The sequence below is a fragment of the Mesoplodon densirostris genome, chromosome 9 (genome assembly GCF_025265405.1).
Source record: "Mesoplodon densirostris isolate mMesDen1 chromosome 9, mMesDen1 primary haplotype, whole genome shotgun sequence".
In the NCBI taxonomy this organism is placed as follows: domain Eukaryota; kingdom Metazoa; phylum Chordata; class Mammalia; order Artiodactyla; family Ziphiidae; genus Mesoplodon; species Mesoplodon densirostris.
Window position 1 is genome coordinate 109,023,434 of NC_082669.1, and position 22,789 is coordinate 109,046,222.

Here is a 22,789-nt window from a genome sequence, read left to right on the forward strand (position 1 = left end):
TTTATAAGCTACATTTATTTTAGAATAGCTTTTAGAAATGAAATTGTCCTCTCCTGACATCTATTCTCAAAAACTCAGGCTAAAAGCTTTGAGTAATGTGTGTTTATCCCTTTCCTTTTGTGTGTTCCTACTGCAGTTAATCACCACATTCTGCCACCTCTTTCCACATAATGCTTCACCTTCCGACGTGTCCCCTTCTAGGGCCGGTGCCACCAACTGAACTATTTCACTCCATGTCTTCTCTGGAGCTCTTGGCGTTGTCTATGCCTCCCACCCTCCCTCCCTAGCTATCTGACTTGCTAACACTGCATTTTTCACCTGCTCAAAGTTCCGTAAGGTTGCCTACAACACACCAAATAAAAACCCGTTCCTGAAGCTCGGCATTCAAGGCCGTTTTTCAACTGACCACAATCTGCCTTTCCAATTCTTTTTCCCACCGCTCCCCCCCAAGAATATCCTTTTTCAGCAAAATGAGTTACTGGGGCACACAAACAATCTTTCCAGATCAGAGAAACCAAAAGCCACTTGGGCTCCATTCAGATAAAAGATAAGCTTTCAACTCAGAACAGCTCTAAGGGATCAATTTATCGGGAATCTTATCTATCCACAGCTCTTCCTCATGAGAGATACCCCCTGGGCTCACTGTCCTCATTCAAAACATCCCCTGTACGCTTCTACCCCTCTCTGAACTCGTCTTACCCTTCAAATTGACCATCTTTTTAAACAATTCTCACAATACCCGAAAGCAGAGTCATCTCTACCACCACAACCTGCCCCCCCCCCAATCCCATACCTCTGGTCCTCAGGCCACTCACTAGTTCTCTTTTACATTCAGACAGATAAAACTGTGACTGATTCATCTGTAAGCTGAATGGCGGGCAGGAGGGGTATTTACATTCCCAAACCAATCTTCAATGCTCTTTTTTTTCTTCCAGTTTTACCAAGATATCATTGACATACAGCACTGTGTAAGTTTAAAGTGTACAGCATAATGATTTGACTTACGTACACCATGAAATGATTGCTACAATAAGCTTAGTGAACGTTCATCGTTTTTGTACAGATAAAAAAGAAAAAAGAAAACATGTTTTCCTTGTGATGGCAACTCTTAGGATTTTCTCTCTTAACAACTTTCATATATAACCTAGAGTGTTAACTACCTTTATCATGTTGTACATTACATTTCTAGTACGTATTTATCTTATAAACTAGAAATTTGTACCTTTTGACTGCCTTCATCCAATTCCCCCCTCCCCCTATTCCCCACCTCTGATAACAATTATCTTTTTCTACGAATTTGTTTGTTTGATTTTGAAGTATAATTGACCTACAACACTATGATACTTCCCGTTACACAACATAATGATTCAGTATTTCTATACATTTCAAAATGATTACCACAATAAGTCAAGATCTGTCATCACACAAAGATAATAATTATTGACTGTATTCCCCACACTATATATTTCATACCCTTGACTCATTTAGTTTATAACTGGGAGTTTGTACCTCTTAATCTCCCTCACCTATTTCTCTCATCCCCTCACCCCTCTCCCCTCTGGCAACCACCTGCTTGTTCTCTAGATCTATGACTCTGTCTTGTTATGTCTGTTCATTTCTTTTGTTTTTTAGATTCCACATATAAGTGAAATCATGTGGTATTTGTCTTTCTCTGTCTGACCTATTTCACTTAGTATAATACCCTCTGGACCCACACCCATGTTGTTGCAAATGGCAAGATTTCATTCTTTTTTTTTTTTTTTTTTTTTTTTTTGCTGTATGTGGGCCTCTCATTGTTGTGGTCTCTCCCATTGCGAAGCACAGGCTCCGGACGCGCAGGCTCAGCAGCCATGGCTCACGGGCCCAGCCGCTCCGCGGCATGTGGGATCTTCCCGGACTGGGGCACGAACCCGTGTCCCCCTGCATCGGCAGGCGGACTCTCAACCACTGCGCCACCAGGGAAGCCCAAGATTTCATTCTTTTTCATAGCTGAGTAATATTCTACTGCGTATATATACCACATCTTCTTTATCCATTCATCTACTGATGGGCATTTAGCTGCTTCCATATCTCTGACTATTGTAAACAGTGCTGTTATGAACACAGGGGTACATGTATCTCTTAAAGTAGGTGTTTTCGGGCTTCCCTGGTGGCGCAGTGGTTGAGAGTCCGCCTGCCGATGAAGGGGACGTGGGTTCGTGCCCCGGTCCGGGAAGATCCCACATGCCGCGGAGAGGCTGGGCCCGTGAGCCATGGCCGCTGAGCCTGCGCGTCTGGAGCCTGTGCTCCGCAACAGGAGAGGCCACAACACTGAGAGGCCTGCATACCGCAAAAATAAATAAATAAAAATTAAGAAAAGATATAAAGTAGGTGTTTTCATTTTCTTTGGATAAATACCCACGAGTAGAATTGCTGGATTGTATAGATAGCTCTATTTTTAATTTTTTGAGGAAACTCCACACTGTCTTCCACAGTGGCTGCACCAACTTACATGCCCTCCAACAGGGTATGGGGGTTCCCATTTCTCCACATCCACACCAACACTTGTTCTTTGTTGTCTGTTTGCTAAGAGCCATTCTGACAGGTGTGAGTTGATACCTCATTGTGGTTTTGATTTGCACTTCCATGATGATTAGTGATGCTGAGCATCTTTTCATGTGACTGTTGGCCATCTGTATGTCTGTCTTCTCTGGGAAAATGCCTATTCAGTTCCTCTGCCCGCTTTTAATTTGAGTTGTTTGGTTTTCTGGTGTTGAGCTGAATGTGTTCTTTGTATACTGATATTTTGGATATTAACTGCTTATCAGATATATCTATTGCAAATACCTTCTCCCACTCAGTAGGCAGCCTTTTTGTTTTCTTGATGGTTTCCTTCACTGTGCAAAAGCTTTTTAGTTTGAATAGTCTTTTTTTTTTTTTTTTTTTTTGCTTTTGTTTCCCTTGCCTGAGGAGACATATCCAAAAAAATACTGCTAATACCGATGTCAAAGAACATACCTGCCTATGTTTTCTTCTAGAAGTTTTATGGTTTCAGGTCTTACATTTAAGTCTTCAATCCATTTTGAGTTTATATATTTATTGTGTGTGTTTGTATATGTTATGGGAAAGTAGTCCACTTTGATTCTTTTGCATGTAGCTGTCCAGTTTTCCCAAAACCATTTACTGAAGAGGCTGTCTTTTCCTCATGGTATATCGTTGCCTCCTTTGTTGTAGATTAACTGACCACATTAAGTGTGGTTTGTGTCTGGGCTCTCTATTCTGTTTCATTGATCTATGTGTCTGTTTTTTGTGCCAGTACCATACTGTTTCTGGTTACTGTAGCTTTGTAATATAGTTTGAAATCAGGGAGCATGATCCCTCCAGGTTTGTTCTTCTTTCTCAAGATTGTTCTGGCTATTTGGGGTCTTTTCTGTTTCCATAAAATTTTTAGAATTATTTGCTCTAGTTCTTTGGAAAATGCCATTGGTATTTTCATAGGGATTGCATGGAATCCGTAGATTCCCTTGGGTAGTGTGGTCATTTTAATAATATTAATTCTTTCAATCCATGAACACAACTGTACATCTTTCCATTTGTTACTGTTGTCTTCAATTTCTTTCAACAGTGTCTTATTGTTTTCTGAGTACAGGTCTTTTACTTTCTCTTTGATTCAATTATAAATGGAATTGTTTTCTTAATTTCTCTTTCTGATAGTTTGCTATCAGTGTATAGAAAAGCAGCAGATTTCTGCATATTAATTTTGTATCCTACAACTTTACTGACTTCATGGGATGACTTAGTTTTTGGTGGTTTATTTTCTATTTTTTCTATGTGTTTTCCATACATGTATGTATACATACATAATTTGTATGTGTATGTAAAAAATATATACCACTAAGTGTTTATAAACCTTAATTTAAGATGGTGGGGCATTTTTATGTTCTTTTGTTGATGAACATTTATAATTTAGATGTATTAATTTTCTTCTGATACAATAAACATTTTTAACTCAACTACTTATAGTTGAATGGCAGTCTTACAAAACCTAAGAAACCTGGGTTTAACGTATGTGTGAGAAAAAATTTTTTCAGTAGGAATGCTAAAACATCTCCCCCCACAGTTCAGGGATCAAACTGTATCACCAGCCACACTGGGGATTCTCACTTTGTTATGGGATAGGCGGCTACTAGACCAGAAACCCTGGGAAAGACTATGTTGATATAAGACTAAAGGGAAGGGTCAGAGGCCTGGAAACCCTGGGAGGGGAGGGATTATATGACACATGTTATGGGGACTGCTTGGTGTGCATTAGGCACAAAGCACTAACTCGGATGAGGCCGGATGCTCAGGTTCCATTGCACCTCTGCCTCTTACTAGAGTATAACCTGGAGCAAGTCCCTTCACTTCCCCTGCACATCTGCTCGTCTGTACAATGGGGATAGTAGCATGCTGGAACAGCGCCTGGAACCACAGTTAAGTGCTCGTTAGTCATCTACAGTTTCTGTCATCATTTCTCCTATGACGCCTAGCACTGTACTGCTTGGACAGCAGCAGTGACTTCTCAACCACTGCAACCAACCACTTTTTTTTCCCAGACAGCCTCCTTTCTAGCCTTCACAGTTACCCAAGCTCTGAAAAGAACAAGAGCCAGGACTCTAGAAGGAGGCCTGAGGCAGAGGGTGAGGGTGGATGTGTGTGTGTGTGTGTGTGTGTGTGTGTCTGTCTGTCTGTCTGTCTGTCGGCGGCAATGGGGGAAGAAGAAGGGAGCAATACAAAGAAAGAAACCAAATCTGTATAAGCAGTTCAGAAAAGGGCACCATGAGTCACTCTCCACAATGCTGCCAAAGTGATCCTCATGAGATGTGTTTTTTATGTCATTCACCTGGATAAAAACCTTTCAGTGTCTCTCCATGGCCTTCAGAGTTAAGTCAAAACTCTTCCTTAATCGACTTAAAATCCCCACCATCTCTGCAGCCTCCTGTACCAAGCACACCAGCTCAGCCGTAAGAAGTCCCCACAGTTACAAATGCACTCACCCCCCAGAGCCGCTGCACATGCTGCTCCCTCTGCCTGGAAAGGAGTCACCTCCTCCAGAAGCAAACTGCTATTCAACCTTCAGAACGCAGCTCAAGATCAACTACAGAGCTCTTTCCCAACCTTCAAGCTAAGCACCTCTGTTACAGGCTCCCAAGTATGTGTAGAACACTATTTCTGCCACACTGTACTGGTCCCCCAGCAGCCAGTGACTGTGGTGGAATCTTGCCTTTATCTGTTAATTTCAGATACTTTCCTGCACAGTGACTTATACATAAAAAATAAGAATAAGAAAAACCTATCAAACACAGTTGGGAAATGCTCATGAACCAACTCATTACACCACAAACTGATAAATAAAGAGAAAGAATCAAACATTTATCCTGCCTTTCCTACATAAACTGTTACACTAGGCAACCAAACAACAGGTGAGGGGGATTTTTCTCTTTATAAAAAGCATTCCAGCTAAAAAACTGAAGGCATAACAGAACATCACCACTTTACAACCTAGTAAATGAATCAGACCCAGACACTGGTCATCAATAGCTGCCAGTATCACAAAAAGAGACAACCAGACATTATGTGCCTCTAGATGAAAGAATGCACTGCAACATGAGCAGCAGTCATGGAAAATAAAATGGAACTCGAATCTGATCAAGCCTCTAGCTCCAACTACGTACAGTTGACCCCTGAATCACCCAGGTTTGAACTAGGCAGGTGCACTTACACATGGAGTTTTTCCAGTGAATAGGTACTGCAGTACTATACAATCTGTAATTGGGTCAATCTGTGGATGCAGAACCACAGATACGGAGGGCTGGCTTGAAAGTTACACACACACACACACACACAAAGAAGTTATACACAGAATTTCAACTGTGCAGAGGATTGGCATCCCTAACCCCAAGGTTGTTCAAGGGTGAACCTGAACTTGGAAATACAGAGACTAGAAAGACATGTGAAACCTCAGGGATACAATCAGCAAAATCCAAACAGCAGGAAACTCTACAGGGCAAATAACTTGTTTCTTCAACAAATAAATGGCAAGGAAAAAAGGAGGTAGGAACCTATAGAGTAAAAAAGACTTAATCACAGTGTGTGGGCCTCATTCAGCTCCTGATTCAAACAAACTGGTTTTGTTTTGTTTTGTTTTTAAATTGAGACACCTGTTAAACTGAACACTCAATATCTGATGGTATTCTGGACTTAACTGTTAACTATTTTTAGGTATGAGGGTGGTATTTGGGTTTTCTTAAGTCTTTACGTTTTAGAGATACATTCTCAAATATTTATAAATGAAATTATGCCTGTAATTTGTTCCAAAATAACAGAAGAGGAGAAGGGGGTAACAGTATAAATGAAACAACATTGGCCATGTGTTGATGACTGTTTAAGCTAGAAGATGGGTACTTTGGGGTTCATTATACTATTCTCTACACACTTGGATATGGGCGAATTTTCTCTAATAGAAAGTTAAAGAAAAAAAACCGGTGGAAAGGGAAAGGAGTGACTATAAGTCTACTGAATATCAGGGCAAGTGGAGGGAAGGAAAAAAAGATCCCAGATGGAGGTGGCAGCAACTTGAAAGAAATTATTTTGGCACGAAGAAGACCTCTGCTGAAGAAAAGACACCAAGAGAAGAAAGAGTCAGGACACAGCAGGGTCCAGGGGGTTAAATGAAGCTGTGTTTACACAAGGCTTTCAGTAGAGCGCATTAAAAGCACAGACCCTGCAGTGAACACTGCCTGTGTTCAAATCCTAACTCCATGTATGACTCCGTCTGTGCCTTAGTTTCCTTGGATGTTAAAAAGAAAAAAAAAAAGATGATAATAGTCTTTACCTTTGAGGACTTCTTAAAGAATTAAATGAATGAATACAGTTATAATCTACACCTCCTACAACAGTGCTTCATAGCAGTTCTCAACAAATGTTATCCATTCCCCTCATCATCACCACCCTCCTCCCTTCACAGACGGAAACATAGACCCCCCCCACACCCCACCCCCGCCAAGAGGTAAAGTGACTTGCTTAACAACAACTTTAGAACCATCCTCTAGGCTGAGTACTTACTGCAAAGACTGGCTGGCTATTCACCAAACGCATTTTCCCTGTCCTCCTGGGCAAGCAGCTAGGCTACATTTCCCAACCTCCCTGCCATGTGTCTGAGTTCCTGATAATGAAATGTGGGCGAAAGTGCTGGATACCTCTTCACTACTCCCAGGCCCTACCTCCAAAGCTCCCACACAATCCTGCACCCCTCCCTCCCCCATCTGCCAGGTGGATATCAATGCCCAGGGCAATCTTGGAAGTCATGTGTAGAAGACATCAGAGAACAGATTGACTCAAGTCCCAGTAGAATAAACTATTATTTTCTTAAGCCCCTGAGATTTCAGGGTTTATCTGTTACAGCAGCTGTCATAATTTCAACTAACACAGTACTTTTTACGGACCCATCACATCAATCATCACTCCTCATTTTACAGACAAGAAAACTGAAGCAGGGAGAGGATCATGGTCACACAATTAATTATTAAGTGGTACATTCAAGATCTGAACCAGCACTGGATTAATACAGAGCTCAGGCTCTTAAGCATCTTCTAAGATCATGAGACCAATAAGTGGAACGAGGAGTGAACGCATTTAATACAGAATTTTGCTACGCATTCCTTTAAAACAGAATCACTTCAATCTCTCAGAAGAATAACTACAGAACAGTGTTATCTTAAAGCAAAAAGATAGAAATCAGCTCCCAAAAGTTTAAGTGGGGTTTTACAATAGACAAGAGACATCAGAATAAGATATTTTTAAAAGACCACGTACATTAAAAAGACCAAACACCGTTACGCTTGCAAATAGGCATATATAGTACAAGTTTTCAACAAAAAAAAAAAATTTTTTTTTTTTTTTTGGCCACACCGTGCGTCATGTGGGATCTTAGTTCCCTGACCAGGGATCAAACCTGTGCCCCTTATGCTGAGAGTGCAGAGTCTTAACCAATGGACCACCAGGAAAGTCCCACAAGTTTAAAATTTTAATCCAGCCTTTCCTATTAGATTTTACCTGAGCCATCCCTACTGACAATTATATAACATGATTTAATAATATTAGTAATTCTTAAAAATAGGATTCAGGGGGACTTCCCTGGTGGCACAGGGGGTAAGACTCCACGCTCCCAATGCAGGGGGCCCAGGTTCATCCCTGGTCATGGAACTAGATCCCACATGCAGGCCGCAACTAAGAGTTCGCATGCCACAACTAAGACCCGGTGCAACGAAAAAAAAAAAAACCTAATTAAAAAAAATAGGATTCAATAAATGGAAAAACACTTTATTTCAATTATCACTGAATTGTACCTACATTATTAATCAACATGTACCTATGAAAAGTTGTACAAGATACACTGTTAAGCAAAAGAAGCAAGTTACAGAACAGTGTTTACAGCATAATTCCATTTGTTTTCAAAAAATACATACCTATATCTTTTCTTTTTTTTTTTTCCCTACATACAGACATCTCTTACCTACAAATGAAAAACATCTGGAAAGAAATACAAGAAAGTTTCCAGTGACTAACTCTGGGGAGTAGACCTGCACTTGTGATTTATACCTTTTGTTCGAGTTTGAATTTATGATGAGGACGTGTACTGTTAGAATTAGAAATACTTTAAGACGTATCTATGATTTACAGTAAGGTAAACTGATCAAACTCCCCAAATCCCATATTAGCATAATATGTAGAGTGAAGCGTCCAGGTTGGGAGGAAAAAAAAATGTAGCCCTATATAATGACACATCTGTAAGTAAATCTCTTTTAATACATTTAAAAACACACACACAGGACTACCCTGGTGGTACAGTGATTAAGAATTCGCCTGCCAATGCAGGGGACACAGGTTCGAGCCCTGGTCCGGGAAGATTCCACATACCACAGAGCAACTAAACCCGTGCACCACAACTACTGAGCCTGTGCGCCACAACTACTGAAGCCCACACACCTGGAGCCTGTGCTCCACAAGAGAAGCCACTGCAATGAAAAGCCTGCATGCCACAACCAGAGAAAGCCAGCGTGCAGCAACGAAGACACAACGCAGCCATAAATAAATAAATAAATAAATGTATTTTTTTTTAAATACCAGTATATATTCAAACATGTGCATGTATTTCTTACATATACACCAAAAAAAATTTGGTAGGACAGACCCCAAACTAATAACAATGACCACCTGAGAGAAAAGGCAGGCAGGACTGGAGACAGAAATCGGAGAGAGGTCTAGAATTGGGCTGAGCAACACAGCAGCTACTAGCTACATGTGACTATTTAAATTTAAATTAATTAAAATTAAAATTAAATACTATTAAAATTCAGCTCCTCAGTCCCACCAACTCCATTTCCAGCGGCTACCACAGTGAAAAGCATAGATATAGAGCATTTCCATCACTACAGAAAGCGCTACTGGATAGCACTGGTCTAAAATACAGCAGAAAGACCTGGATGAAGCCTGACATAAATTTTAAAAGGCAAGACAATGAAGAAAATGTACCTTTCTACCATCCCTGAAAACAGAAAACACAAGAAAAAAGCAGGAATTATGTACAAAGAAACTTAAAAAAAAAAAAAAAGTTACATCTTCAGGTGATATCTACCCAGACTAGGTTAAATTTCTTTTTTTACTACTAGATTTAGAATAAAAAGGTTTATTTTTTTCACAAACCAGTCTGGTATTTGGGGGGCAGAGGGTCCAACAGTAAGCATTTTACAACCATCTACTTTAAAACATACAATGGTATTTCTCATCATTTTCTCATCAGAAAAGATTATCCTCAATGATCTCTCCTTGGTAGTAATGGTATTCTTATACTTAAAAATAATAAAAGTGGAGAAGTTTTAATTTATAATTCAGATTTAGATTTATAGGATTTCATCTGAATTGGTTTACAATACTAAAAACGTATAATCACAGAGACTTAAGCCCTAAATAGGTTAAAACAATTCTAATGGGCCTGCTTTGACAATTCCATTCGTATTCTAAAAACCCGCTGTACAACTTTAGTTGATGCATGAAATTTCACTTTAGAAATTCATTCCTAAAACTACCATATTTGGTTGAATACTGTCCCCAGAATTCATGTCCACCTGGAACCTGAGAAATGTGACCTGATTTGGAAATAGGGTCTTTGCAGATGTAATCAAGTTAAGATAAGGTCATACTGGAGTAAGATGAGCCCTAAATCTAGTATGGCCAGTGTCCTCATAAGAGGGTAATTTGGACAAAGAGACACAGACATACAGGGAGGAGGTCTTGTGACAATGGAGACAGACTGGAGTGATGCAGCTGCAGGTCAAGGAACACCAAGGACTGCCCGGCAACCACCAGGAACTAGGAGAGAGGCCTGGAGCAGATGTGAGACAGAAAATTTCTGTTTCTGGTACTCTGTTACTATAGCCCTAGGAAGCTTATACAACTACCTTCTTCCCCAGTGTAACAGGCTAACTCAGAGTGCTAGCTAGATTCCTTTCCCCATCACCAGAAAGGCATCTCAACGCTGGGTAACAGATTCACTAATTCAGCTTTTCCTACTTAAGTGTAATTGAAAATGAAAAAAAAAACGAGTTCCTGATACCAGAATATCTTTGGTCCTGAGACAAATTGAGGATATTCCAATTCACACTCAAGAGATTATCCAAGATAGCCATTTAGTAGGGGAGGAAAAAATAAAGAATAAAAGCTCACCAAAACATTCACAGTAGCACCATTTTAAAAATCAAATGAGTGCAATACTGAGGTACCCACCCTTACGTGTGCTTACGTAAGTTACCAACAGCATGTGCTGTGGGTCCCACGTCAACCCCTTACTCCAAAATGCCCCCCCTTTTGGCTTCTCTTTAACCTCTCCCACTCCCACCATTCCTGCCACTGTCTCCCTCCCGTAAATCTAGCCTCACCTACGTCTAAATGTCCGTCTCTCCCGAGCCCCGCTTCCTTCCTCTCGGATACCATATACGTTACCTTCTTTAGAAAGTCTCGTCAGTTATTCGTGCCTATTCTTTCTCGTCTCTAATTCACCACAGAACCTTCTGTAATCTGGTTAACAAACCCACTGTTCCAGATAGCAGATAGTCAAATCTATCAGACACTCTCTAAGTCATCTTCATCTCACCCCACAGTTATCCCTAGAACCACCGACACTGTACACCATACACAGACCTGCTAGAAATCTATCTCCTGGCTTCTCTGGCCAACTTTACGGTGTTTCCTTCTGACCACCAGTGAAAATACCAACGCTCCCTGGAATACAGCTCCCAGTTGCTTCTTTTCACCAGACAGGTTCTTATGCCCTCAGCTCCCACCTTCACACCGGGTCTCAGCTCCAGTCCACACCCACCCTCCACACATCCAAATTCCCGGTGAGCATCTGCGCTTGAATGGAACACAGGCACTTTTAGTTCAACAGATCCAAAACTCAACCTGTCATCATCTGCCTTCTTTCTACCCAAAGCTGTTCCATCCACCTAGAAACTTCAATCACTTCAGTTTTCTCCCCTTCCTGAATAAGCCCTATTAATCCTACCTCTGAAACCTCTTTTCAGTTTGCTGCCTCTCTGTCATCCCCCGAACTGCCTTCTTCCAGGCAGTCATTCCTCTCACCTGCCAACACCCAACCACTTCCAATCTCCCTCCGTTCATCCTCCATACCAATGCAGACAGATACTTTGAAAATGCAAATACAGTGCTGCTCTCCTTCTTTCATCCTTCAGTGGTGGCACACTGCAAGCCTTAGAGACAGATATACAAACTTCTTAAAAAAAAAAAAAAAGAAAGAAATACAAACTTTTTAAAAATAATTTATTTATTTTTGGCTGTGTTGGGTCTTCGTTGGTGCGCACGGGCTTTCTCTAGTTGTGGAGAGCATGGGCTACTCTTCGTTGCGGTGCGCATGCTTATTGTGTTGGCTTCTCTTGTTGCGGAGTGTGGGATCTAGGCTCACGGGCTCAGTACTCGTGGCACACGGCTTAGTTGCTCCGCGGCATGTGGGATCTTCCCGGACCAGGGCTCGAACCTGTGTCTCCTGCGTTGGCAGGCGGATTCTTAACCACTGTGCCACCAGGGAAGCCCCACAAACTTCTTAATACAGCAAAAAAGACCATTCATGATGCAACTTATGCCACCATCTCAGCCTCATCTACTATCACTCCTCTCCATGTTACACTTTCACCATATTTAACCTTTTATCATCCCCTTCAAAACTGTCTGCCTTTACACGTGCTATTCCCTCTGTCTGAAACCCTCTTTGGACGGTCCTTACAAGTTTCAGTTTAGTGTTACCTCCTCTAGAAAAGCGTTGTGTAAGCCTCAGGGTACAAAAAGAGCTCCTCCTCTTTTCAGGACTCAGAAGCCTGTCCATACCTCCACTTGTCTCACCACCCTTGCCGATTCACCCAACGTTAGGGCTGATGGGCAGGGATCTCATCTTATGATCCTGCATACTTCCAATGCCTAACAGAGTACCTGAAACAGCAGTATGTACGCAGTAAGGACTGAATGAATAAATCAAACTCATAGGTTGACACAAAAAAAAGTTTTAGCACATCAAGCACTTAAAACAAATATGAAACTAGTCAACTTTACATTGAAGAGGCTTTCGTATACTGGCATTTACATAAACAAACTCATATATACTACACACACACACACACCCATAAATATACCATCATGTCTGGTTCCATATAACAAGTTCATTTCCCCAACCTAGCACAAACCTACAGTAATTCTTTGCTGCTATGTATACTGTTCACATTAAGTTCAAAGAAACTAATTTAATTACCCCTAGTTATATAACTTCATATGCCCACAGATATACGAACAGGAACTTCTTCTGGAACTATATAAATACAACAGTCACTAGCAGTTTCAAGGGTAGGACAGTTACGGGCTGAACTGTGTTCGCCCCAAATTCACATGCTGAAGCCCACACACCCAGCATCTCAGAGTGTGACTGTGTCTGGAGATACGGCCTATAAAGAGGTAATGAAGTTAAAACCAGTGTGTTAGAGTGAGCCCGAATCCAGTATGACAAATGTCCTTTTAAGAAGAGGAGATGAGGACTTCCCTGGTGGCACAGTGGTTAAGAATCCGCCTGCCAATGCAGGGGACACAGGTTCGATCCCTGGTCCGGAAAGATCCCACATGCCGTGGAGCAACTAAGACTGTGCACCACAACTACTGAGCCTGTGCTCTAGAGCCCACGAGCCACAACTACTGAGCCCACGTGCCGCAACTACTGAAGCCCGCACGCCTAGAGCCCGTGCTCCACAACGAGAGAAGCCACCGCAATGAGAAGCCCGCGCACAGCAACGAAGAGTAGCCCCTGCTCACTGCAACTAGAGAAAGCCCCGTGCACAGCAACAAAGACCCAACACAGCCAAAAATAAATAAATAAAATAAATAAATTTATTTTTTAAAAAATTAAAAATAGAAATAAAAATTAAAAAAAAAAGAAGAGGAGATGAGAACACGGACAACACAGAGGGCTGACCTGGTGAGGACACAGTGAGAAGGCGGCCATCTGCGAGCCAAGGAGAGAGGCCTCAGAAGAAACTCAACCTGCTGACACCCTGATCTGGGGCTTCCAGACTCCAAAATTGTGAGAAAATAAGTTTCTGTTGTTTAAGCCATCCGTCTGTGGTATTTTTTTATGACACCCAAGCTAATAGAGGGGGCTTCTGGTTTATAGAATTTAAATTTCTTAATCACGTACATGGAATTTTTTTAAGCCAGCAAGGGTTGTGTGAACAGTGAAGTTGTGGATGTTTTCATTTTCTTCTTCACGCTGGCCTATATATACCACCCCCCCACAGAAAAAAACCATTAAATTAAATGATATAAGAGAGTATCCTAGACATCAGAGTTTACCATACACTGGCCACAAGCACTACATTTTACCTTACTATTTATCATTTGAAACAAAATAATGCACTATGTTACCGTAAGATATTTTTAATTTTTACCAGCTCCGAAAGGAACTGGTGGAGGTAGAAACTGGGAGGGGAGCACTGCTGTCACACACCTCCCTGGAGACTAGAGAACCAACAGTTACAACAAATACGTAACCTTCCTGTGTCTGTGTTCAAAGTCATTAGAGAAGCTAGGTAACACATAATGGACCCTGTGAGTTAGGCATCTTATACATTATCATTTAATTCTCATAACAACCCAGTGCAACTGAGATTGAGTCCCCCATTTTTCAGATAAGGAAACTAAGGCTCAGGGAGGGTAAGTAACTGGTCAAGGTCATACAGTTAGGAAATGGAAGTGCTGAGGCTCAAGTCCACATGTCTTAAAATCCCTCGCTGCTTGATACTAAGACTCCTTGAATGCTTAACAGGTATTTATTAAACATCTTCTGTATGCACTTGGCTAGACAGAGCTCTGACCCAAGAAACACAGTCACTATTCCAAGGACTTAGAATTTCCTCTTTAACACTTTGTTGAATATCTATTTCTCCTAACTCCTCAACTAGATTTTAGAGCTCCTCAAAAGAGCTGTAGTAAAAAGAGAAAAACAAAGAGCTTTGAGTCAAAGTCCTGGAAAAATTCTGGCTTTTTCCCACTTACATAAATTAACAAGCTGGATTCTTCATCAGTAAAAGGGTTGTGGATTAAGTAACATATATGAAATTGCTGGGAAGAGTGCCTGGCGCATAGTGGATACTAAATAAATGTTAAGGAGACATGAATATTCATTTACAGCCTTCACAGAATGCAGACCCAGAACTCAAACTTTTTATTTCACCAATACTCTTATTCCTCCAATGGCCTCTTCGGGATTCAAAGATTCCACTCATCATCACTCTCTATCCCAACCATCTACTTAACATTAAACTTAACATTCAAAGCAGAAAAAAACGAACATTCTGAATCTTCTTTATACCATGGTCTTTTAGAGTAGTGGTCTCCAAAGCAGAATGCACACAACACACTTAAATGTCCCAATCACAGACCTGCAAATCCTAGAACTTGAGATTAATAAGGAATGTGAAATTTACCTCTCCTAAAATTTAGCAATCCATATTAATATAAGGATTGTGATAGATGTACACTATTTATTTCAAAAAGAAAAATAAAAAGGATACAGATGTTGAGACCAAGGATTCAAATTCTTACTAATGGAGGCATGATTCCAATATGTTTGGGACTTCCCTGGTGGCGCAGTGATTAAGAATCCTCTGCCAATGCAGGGGACATGGGTTCGAGCCCTGGTCCAGGAAGATCCCACATGCCTCAGAGCAACAAAGCCTGTGCACCACAACTACTAAGCCTGCAGTCTAGAGCCCGCGAGCCACAACTACTGAGTCCTCACACCACAACTACTGAAGCCCGCACGCCTAGAGCCCGTGCTCCACAACAAGAGAAGCCACCGCAATGAGAAGCCCGCGCACCACAACGAAGAGTAGCCCCCGCTCGCCGCAACTAGAGAAAGCCCGCGCACAGCAACAAAGACCCAATGCAGCCAAAACCAAATAAAATAAATAAATTTTTAAAATAAATAAATAATAAATTTTTAAGAAAGAAAACAAATATAAGTTTGGAGACAACTGCTTTAGAGCCACAATTGTATCATTAGTTATGGTTAAGTTCAATGTGGGAACTATGATATACAGTATATTGTATTTTTATTAACACTGAACACTTTACAAATGGGCCGAGCAACTTCGCAGGTCTGTGCCACCGATCCTTAGGTTGCTCCTTCTGCCTGGATATGCACTAGCACGTAACTCCTACCGTTCTCCTATACATTCATTTCACCATGGAGTCTTTACAGATTCCACACAGTGACAGGTGGTTAGTAATCACTCTACAAATCTAAAGCTACAAGGTTGTAAGTCAAATTATAATACAGGGCTAATATAAGGAAAGATTTATGTACCTTTCTCTTGCTCTAAGACATAACTTCATTAAGGATAAAACAATCTTGAGACTTCCCTGGTGGTCCAGTGGTTAAGACTCCGCACTCCCAATGCAGGGGGCCCGGGTTCAATCCCTGGTCAGGGAACTAGATCCCACATGCTGCAGCTAAGACCCCGCATGTCGCAACTAAAAAGGTCCCGCACGCAGCCAAATTTAAAAAAAAGAATAAAACAATCTTTTTTACGATTACACTCCCTTCTGCACCTACTGGAAAAACATTCCTCTAGGCAAGTTTTGATCAAAAGGAATACACTGTACTTAATATGCACTAAATTGATTTTCCTTGTAAATCTACACTTAAACCATTCCCCCAAAAAAGTATCCCGCACAAAAAAGGACATAAGTGAATGTGTATTTATTTTGAGCCCTAAACCCCTAAATTCCCAACAACTACCGTTAACGGTGTTGTAACTCTACTTGAATTATGGTACACTAAACCAGTGACTCCTTAGAGAATCTCCTGATTTTAAGCACAGAACTTGGAACTTAGAAATTGTTCTAATATCCTACCAAAAGTATATTAAAGTGAACACTTTGGAAAAAGAAAACTAAATATATTTTCACTTGCTTGCACTGAATTCCCTCTCTTGGCTATGCCTTGATAAGTTATCATGAAACAACTGTAAATGTATCTCACCTATCTGTACCCACCCCCACCCTGGGCATCAACACAACTAAAGCCTTGGAAAGGCCTCAGAGCTCCAGCTGAACTGCGGAAATGATCCAAACTCATATACTCACAATTGCTTTTTTAACAATGATGCGTGCAAAGGGGGAGAAAATAGAGGTTTTTATGAAATACCTTCCATAATACCTCACAGCTACGTCACAATGACCCTACTTCCCCACCTGATTAGTTATTAGTAATCAACCCTTAGTCAAAGGTAAAAATGAAGGGCTATGGAATTGTTCATCATTTCCTCTTAAGTCTCTTAAAGGCAGTGTTCTTAGAATTCCACATTGATGATCTCATTGAAAACTCAGGGCTGAACTTGCCTCAAGTCACATCAGAACCACCCCATTGTACAACTCCAGGAAGCAGCATTTGCATTGTTTGATGGGAATGCCATCCCTAGCACAACAGGAATGGAGCTGTGCAATGAAGCAGTCTGGGTCACACCACTAGTAAGCAGTGGAGGTAAAGCTCAAAGCTCTGCTGTGACTGAGGAGGAAGAGCACACTCAAATCTTAGAGCTACACTGCCTCCCATGTCGGAGGATGGACAATTAATCATATAATAAAACAAAATTCTCCTGTTATAATAAGCCAGTTACAGCTTTGTTGGTGAAGGAAGAGAGGGAGGGAGGGAGGGAAGGACAAGTCAGTAGACAATGACCACTGAAGAGAGAAGCAAGAAGAAACTGTAAGAAGAAAACCTTACTGAAGACTGCCTCGGATGAAGCTGCACATCTTCAGTGGTAGGAAGCAGTAACGAGAGAGAGATCCATGGGGCACAAAGGAATCAGGGTGGTTCTGTTTTTCCCATCCACTCCACTGCTGCCCTTAAAGACCCCAAATGAGTTTTATAAAGAATGACTAGCCAGCATTCAGGTTAAAATGACACTTGCACCTAGAGTAGGAAAAACTATAAATTATGCATCAGTCTCCGCATTCACCTGCCCCCACTTGTAACTTTGAAAGGATTCATTTATTTCAAAATTAGAAAACTGATCTCTGAGTAAAAAACCTCATTAAAATATATGGCTTGGAAATATTTAGAATCTATTATTACAAGACCTTATTTTCTTAGCATGTAAAGAGTATTTACAAGTCACTTTTTAAAAAAAATTTTAAAGGATGACCAACCCGACAGAAAAGTGGGCAGTGACATACGGAAGCCACTACTGTTACCCAACCAGCAGCCACTCCACCCCCCGCCCCCATCAACCTGTTCTTGCTGTCAGAGGCCACCTCCCATTAGAAGGCCTCAGAGGAACAGATGTTGGCTTTCCTGGCCTCACCTGGACCTACAACAGGAATACATGACCAATCACAGCCAAAAGGATCCAAGGGGAAATCTGCTGAGAGCATCCAGGAAAGGTTTTCGTTCCAAATAAACTAGACATACACGAAGAGACAGACCACATCTTTACGGCGCTGGTCACATGGACTACCAGAAACGTGAACATCACCCCTCTCTTCTTCTCACATCTCACACCCAACTCCTCCACAGATCCTTTCAGCTCTACCTTCAAAATATATACAGAATCACTTCTCTGACGTCTATCTTTTTCCAAAATATCTCTCACCTGGCTGCTTGCAATATTTTCATAACTACCATGCCTGCTTCAGCCTTTATCGCCTTCATCCTAGTCTCAACACAGCAGCCAGCATGAACCTTTCAAAGTGTTAGTCAGATAAGGTCAGCCCTATGCTCAAAAGCCCCCAAAGGTATCATCTCACCCGGAATAAAAGCCAAAAGACCTCACAGTGGTCTACAAGGCCCTGCACGCTCTGACGTCCTGCTCCCCCTCTCTGCCAGCCATCACTCAGCCCTGCCACCCGCCCCAGCTCTCCTTCCAGGTCTCGGAAGTCGCCAGCTCACTCGTGCCCCGGGCCTGTGTGCTCCGGGAGAGGCCCTCTGTCTGAAATGCTCTTCCACCGCACCTCTTGACCTTGCACTCTTACTAACTTTGAGACTCCATCAAAGGTCACTGCATTGAAGCCTTCCCTGATCACGTCATTGAAATAACCCGACTCAGCCTCGCCCTTCCCCCTGCATTGCTTTATTTTTCTCCATAACACTTAACATTGGGCCTGGAACCAGGCCGCAGCCTCGCCGCGCCTGCCGCCTCCGGACCATGGACCCCCGCAAAGTGAGTGAGCTTCAAGCCTTCATGAAAATGTGCAAGCAGGACCCGAGCGTTCTGCACGCCAAGGAAATGCGCTTCCTGCGGGAGTGGGTGGAGAGCATGGGGGGTAAAATACCACCTGCTACTCATAAAACTAAATTGGAAGAAAATACCAAGGAAGAAAAAAGATAGTAAGAAGGCGGAGGAAAACATAAAGACAGAGGAACCATCAAGTGAGGAAAGTGATCTAGAAATTGACAATGAAGGTGTGACTGAACCAGACACTGATGCCCCTCAAGAAATGGGAGATGAAAGTGCAGAGGTAACTGAGGACATGACGGATCAGGCAAATGATAAAAAAGTAGCTGCCGCTGATGCCCTAAATGATGGTGAACTACAGAAAGCCACTGACTTGGTCACAGATGCCATCAAGCTAAATCCTCGTTTGGCCATTCTGTATGGGAAAAGAGCAAGCGTCTTCATCAAATTACAGAAGCCAAATGCTGCCATCGGAGACTGTGACAGAGCTATTGAAATAAATCCTGATTCTGCTCAGCCATACAAGTGGCAAGGGAAAGCATACAGACTTTTGGGCCATTGGGAAGAAGCTGCCCAGGATCTAGCCCTTGCCTGTAAGCTGGATTATGATGAAGATGCTAGTGCGATGCTGAAAGAAGTTCAACCAAGGGCCCAGAAAATTGCTGAACATCGGAGAAAGTATGAGCAAAAACGTGAAGAGCGAGAGATCAAAGAAAGAACACAAAGGGTCAAGAAGGCTCGCGAAGAAAATGACATGAGAGAGCCCCGAGGGAGGAAGAAGCCAGATGACAATCAGGGGCTCAGTGTGGCTCTTTTCCAGGTGGCTTTCCAGGCAGAATGCCTGCAAGGGGAGGGGGCATGCCTGGAATGGCAGGAATGCCTGGGCTCAATGAAATTCTTAGTGATCCAGAGGTTCTTGCAGCCATGCAGGATCCAGAAGTTACGGTGGCCTTCCAGGATGTGGCTCAGAACCCGGCAAATATCAGAGCAACTCAAAGGTTATGAATCTCATCAGTAAATTGTCAGCCAAATTTGGAGGTCAAGCATAAGGCCCTTCTGACAAATAAAGCCCCTGCTGAAGGAAAAGCAACTTAGATCACCTGATGGATGTCACAATAATACAAACCAGTGTACCTCTGACCTTCTCATGAAGAAAGCTAGGGTGCTTTGAAGATAATCCCTACCCCTCTGCCCCAAATGCAGCTGAAACATTTTTACAGTGGTTTGCCATTAGGGTATTCATTCAGATAATGTTTTCTTACTAGAAATTAAAAACTTTAAACAATTTTTAAACCTTAAAAATATTTAAAACCAATTAAAAGGGTGTGTTAATCCCTACATTTTTCTTTACTAATCATTTTGGTTTTTTCCTTTGGATTAATTAGGCAAGGAAGATACTTCAGTATGGAAAGTTTATTGTTCAAGTTTGAGTGAAATAAAGATTAGTGGGAAGATCATTTAAGTAGATAAAGTTTGAGTTGGATATATGGTCACTGAAGCACTCTGATTTGTCTTTTTAATTGCTTTATTATTATTATTTTTTAATGATTTGCTTCCATGAAATTATTGGGACCACCAGTATTGCAGTAGGACCTGGGTAGGGACTGGAAGTACCTGGCAGGGCAGCAGCAATCTTACTACATTTTACATGTGTACCCTTACGCAGATGCATTTAAATCTTACGCTGTGGTGAAGGCATGATTTTTATACTGCTGCAGTAACATTGGAGTACTTAGCTCTGTTCTTCTCTGATATCTAAAATAAATGTTTCATATTTCCACATTAAAAAAAAACACTTAACATCTTCTTACTGAACATTCTACCTCCTTGTTCGCCTCCTCCCGTACCCCCACCAAACTGTGAGCTTTCGGAGGACAGTGAACATGGCCTGTTTTGCTCACTGTTGTTATTTCCCATAGCTACAGACTACTGCCTGGTAAAATTAAGGTGCTCAATAATTATTTAAGTGAATTATTGAAGTGAATTCAACAAGCTGAAGATTTTTTTTAACTTTATTGAGGTATAATTGCTTTACAATGTGTGTTAGTTTCTGCTTTATAACAACGTGAATCAGCTATACACATACATATATCCCCGTATCTCCTCCCTCTTGCGTCTCCCTCCCACCCTCCCTATCCCACCCCTCTAGGTGGTCACAAAGCACCGAGCTGATCTCCCTGTGCTATGCAGCTGCTTCCCACTAGCTATCTATTTTACATTTGGTAGTGTGTATATGTCCATGCCACTTTCTCACTTCACCCCAGCTTACCCTTCCCCCTCCCTGTGTCCTCAAGTCCATTCTCTGCATCTGCATCTTTATTCCTGTCCTGCCCCTAGGTTCTTCAGAACCTTTTTTTTTTAAGATGCCATATGTATGTGTTAGCATATGGTATTTGTTTTTCTCTTTCTGACTTACTTCACTCTGTATGACTGACTCTAGGTCCATCCACCTCACTACAAATAACTCAATTTCGTTTCTTTGTATGGCTGAGTAATATTCCATTATATATATGTGCCACATCTTCTTTATCCATTCATCTGTTGATGGACACTTAGGTTGCTTCCATGTCCTGGCTATTGTAAATAGTGCTGCAGTGAACACTGTGGTACATGACCTCTTTTCGAACTATGGTTTTCTCAGGATATATGCCCAGTAGTGGGATTGCTGGGTCGTATGGTAATTCTATTTTTAGTTTTTTAAGGAACCTCCATACTGTGCTCCAGAGTGGCTGTATCAATTTACATTCCCACCAACAGTGCAACAGGGTTCCCTTTTCTCCACACCCTCTCCAGCATTTATTGTTTATAGATTTTTTTGATGATGGCCATTCTGACCGGTATGAGGTGATACCTCATTGTAGTTTTGTGTTTTTTTTGCGGTACGTGGGCCTCTCACTGCTGTGGCCTCTCCTGTTGCGGAGCACAGGCTCCGGATGCACAGGCTAAGCGGCCACGGCTCACGGGCCCACCCACCCCGTGGCATGTAGGATCCTCCCAGACAGGGGCACGAACCCATGTGCCCTGCATCTGCAGGCGGACTCTCAACCACTGCACCACCAGGGAAGCCCCCCTCATTGTAGTTTTGATTTTCATTTCTCTAATGATTAGTGATGTTGAGCATCCTGTGTTTGTTGGCCCTCTGTATATCTTCTTGGTAGAAATGTCTACTTAGATCTTCTGCCCATTTTTGGACTGGGTTGTTTGTTTTATTAGTATTGAGCTGCTTGTATATTTTGGAGATTAATCCTTTGTCAGTTGCTTCGTTTGCAAATATTTGCTCCCACTCTGAGGGTTATCTTTTCATCTTGTTTATGGTTTCCTTTGCTGTGCAAAAGCTTTGAAGTTTCATTAGGTCCCATTTGTTTATTTTTCTTTTTATTTCCATTTCTCTAGGAGGTGGGTCAAAAAGGATCTTGCTGTGATTTATGTCATAGAGTGTTCTTCCTATGTTTTCCTCTAAGAGTTGTACGGTGTCTGGCCTTATATTTAGGTCTTTAATCCATTTTGAGTTTATTTTTGTTATGGTGTTAGGGAGTGTTCTAATTTCATTCTTTTACATATAGTTGTCCAGTTTTCCCAGCACCACTTATTGAAGAGGCTGTCTTTTCTCCATTGTATATCCTTGCCTCCTTTGTCAAAGATAAGGTGACTATGTGTGCGTGGGTTTACCTCTGGGCTTTCTATCCTGTTCCATTGATCTATATTTCTGTTTTTGTGCCAGTACCATACCTCTTGATTACTGTAGCTTCGTGGTATAGTCTGAAGTCAGGGAGCCTGATTCCTTCCAAGCTGAAGTTTTAAAAAGCAGGAAAGGGGACAGCATCTGTGTCCTTGATAATTTCATCAGGCTACTGAAATATGACTCTGGTCATATGAAGTGAAATCTGACTCATTTCAGCCATTTTAAATTAAGGTTTTTGTTATTTGAAGTCAAAAGGTACCTGGTACGTGGCATAGGTAGGCGATTTACAAAAAAAAAG

General features: G+C 41.7%; 1 protein-coding gene and 1 pseudogene across 15 annotated transcripts in view; one reads left to right on the forward strand and one right to left on the reverse strand.

Moving 5' to 3' along the window:
- KMT2C (lysine methyltransferase 2C) overlaps nucleotides 1–22,789 on the reverse strand; it is a 294,763-nt gene that overhangs the window by 238,483 nt on the left and 33,491 nt on the right. The window lies entirely within an intron of this gene.
- On the forward strand, nucleotides 18,780–19,905 carry LOC132496191 (hsc70-interacting protein-like; annotated as a pseudogene).